Source organism: Halichoeres trimaculatus, unplaced genomic scaffold (genome assembly GCF_033239565.1).
Source record: "Halichoeres trimaculatus isolate MK-OKI-2021-1 unplaced genomic scaffold, fHalTri1.1 fHalTri1_scaffold_22, whole genome shotgun sequence".
Classification (NCBI taxonomy): domain Eukaryota; kingdom Metazoa; phylum Chordata; class Actinopteri; order Labriformes; family Labridae; genus Halichoeres; species Halichoeres trimaculatus.
The window spans coordinates 21634160-21637047 of NW_027437200.1; positions in this window are offsets into that span (position 1 = coordinate 21634160).

A 2888-nucleotide genomic window follows, 5' to 3' on the forward strand; every position below is an offset into this window, starting at 1 on the left:
GACAAAAGTCGGAAAGTGCTTCGGAAGTATGAGCCGTCAAATTTAACGAAATAACATCAGCAGTCGATCGAGGGGTTTCCATTACGGAGAGGTTAGAGGGTGACTAACACTCAGGGGACGGGACGGGTTTCTGCACCGCTCTGTAGCGCCACCGCAGGAAGTCAACAGTTGCATCTTGAAATGCGATTTTTTTTTTTTTTTTTGTACGAGCACCGGCTGTGTTCCAAACCAAATACAGACCCTTACCTCCGTGTGTTTTTGGACGATGAGCGGCGCAATCATGGCGATGAAATACTTTCCCAGTTCGTCGAGCTTAGATTTTCTTATCGTTGAGAGGAAGGTGGAAATCAGTTTCTTTTTTTTTTTGTTTGACTTCCTGTTCAGCCTCCAAACGTGTCAAAGGGGGGAGTATTAGTCTGGAACAAAGCCGCTGCCTCCTCCTGTCAGGAAATTTTGTTTTTGTCCCACATCAGTTCAAGTGTCCATATCCAAATCAGGTTTTCAGAAATCCTCTCCTCCTCTATTTTTTTTTGTTTTTGTAAAGCTTCGAGGATGAGGCGTTTGTCTCTGCTGGGTACAGTAGCCTGTGGTGTCCATTCAGTCCCGTTTGCAGGAGGACGTGTGAGAGGACGACGACGTCTTGTCTTCTCAGCGCTCCTCTCTCCGTAGGGTCGATGTTTGAGGATGTTCCTCTTTTTAACAATAAATCATTCTCGTGGTATGGCTTTCCAAGAAGCATCTCCTCGTAGTGCGAGTGTAACCTGTTAGGAAAACCTGTCGATGTGAAGATGCCTTTTAGGAAACTCCGATTCTGTCATCTTTCACCGTTTCTGGCCAACTTCGCTCCAAAACGCAGAAGCAGTATTGTCATAAGGGAAAACACGTGTCACTCTTAGTATGTTGTGTTGACAATAATGTCTCGTGTGTTGAAGCGGACGCTTGCGGCTCAAGCGTTTTCTTAAAGAGAAAGTCAGACGCCGGGTCAAACCGAACTTCCTCACAGTGTTGGGTCACAGCTGTTGAATGGCGCCCTGGTGAAGCCAATAGGAATGTCCGCCAGGTGGATTGTACAACATGAAATCATTTTTGGTGATTTGTTTAGATGAGTTAGACGACAGAAGCCGTTAAAAAAAAAGGTCCAGAAGACACAGAGTATGAATTTCATTACAGATAAAAATAATGAAAAAAGATGAATAAAGATGTTAAAGACAAACTCCTTCGTTTGTGTCGTGTCTTATTTTATCAAACAGCCTCTGAATAAAAAAAGTTTATTGAACCAGAAAAGTATGGTAGCATATTGCATTCACGTAAAAAAAACAAAAAACTTCTGTTTGTACGACAAAACTATCACATAAAAACAAGACTTTAGATTTTCCTGTCATTAACTCAGACTTTCCTGAGACGCTCTGCTGTATAGCTCAAAAAGTAACAAACAGATCTTGATAAAATTTTCAGGAAATGTTCAAAATGGGATAAGGAGAAAGTGATTAAATTTTGGAGGTGATCCGGATCACTGTCTAGATCCAGGACTTTTTTAAAGTATTCTTTATCATTGTGAGATAGGGCTGTTTTCACCATATGTGTATGTACAGTGGGGGAAATAAGTATTGAACGCGTCAACTTTTTTCTCATCACATTTATTTCACAAAATTTCTACCAGACATTGGCGTTAACTCAAATAATCCACACATAGAAATAAATCACAACGTTCAGGTCCATAAATAATGATCATGGTGAATTAAGTACGATAATACAGGGAAAAAGTATTGAACAGGTGTGATTTTGGCCCATTCCTCTGCACAGATTGTCTTTAAATCTGGAATATTCTTTGGTGCCCTCTGGTGAACCCTTTTCTTTAGTTCTTTCCACAAATGTTCAGTTGGATTGAAGTCAGGTGATTGACTAGGCCGTTCTAACAGATTGATTTTCTGTTTCTGAAACCATTTAAGAGTCAACTTTGCCGTGTGCTTTGGATGGTTGTCCTGCTGGAAGGTCCAGCCACGTCTCATCTTCATCATCCTGGTGGATGGCAGCAGATTCATATCAAGAATTTCCCCATACATGGCTCCATTCATTGCTCCGTCAGTTATATGAAGTTTGCCAACACCATGAGATGAGAAACAACCCCATGCCATGATGCTTCCACCTCCAAACTTCACTGTTGGTGTAGTGTTTTTTGGCTGATGTGCAGAGCCATTTCTCCTCCAAACATGGTCTGTAGTATGACAGCCCAAAAGTTCAGTTTTGGTCTCATCTGACCTGACAACATTCTCCCAGTATTCTACAGGCTTGTCAAGATGCTGTTTAGCAAACTTTAAACCAGCTTCAACATGCCTTTTCTTGAGGAGTGGAGTCTTGTGGGCTGAGCGTCCATAGAGGCCATGGGGGTGGAGTGCACTGTCTATTGTTTTCTCTGTAACAATTGTACCTGCTGCCTCCAAGTCTTTCTGGAGCACTTTCAGGGTGGTCCTTGGCTGGTTGAGTCCTCTTCTGACTATCTTTCTGACTCCCTGGTCAGAAATCTTCAAGGAGCTCCTGTGCGTGGTCTGTTGATGGTAAGGTGGTGCTTCTTCCACTTGTGAATAATGGCCCCAACGGTGCTGACTGGAATATTCAGGTGCTTTGATATAAGTCTGTAACCAGTTCCATTCTGATGCTGAGCAACAATCAGGTTGTGAATGTCTTCAGAGAGCTCTTTGCCTTTACCCATCATGCTCTAGCCCAGCTGATGTTGGTTTGCACTAATTGGAAGTTTAAGTAATAATTACTGACAGATTTCAGGTGGTATGGTGCATTTCCTTGCCAAAGTATACAGCCTTTCCATGGTGTGTTCAATACTTTTTTCCTGTGTTATCGTACTTAATTCACCATAATCATTATTCATGGAC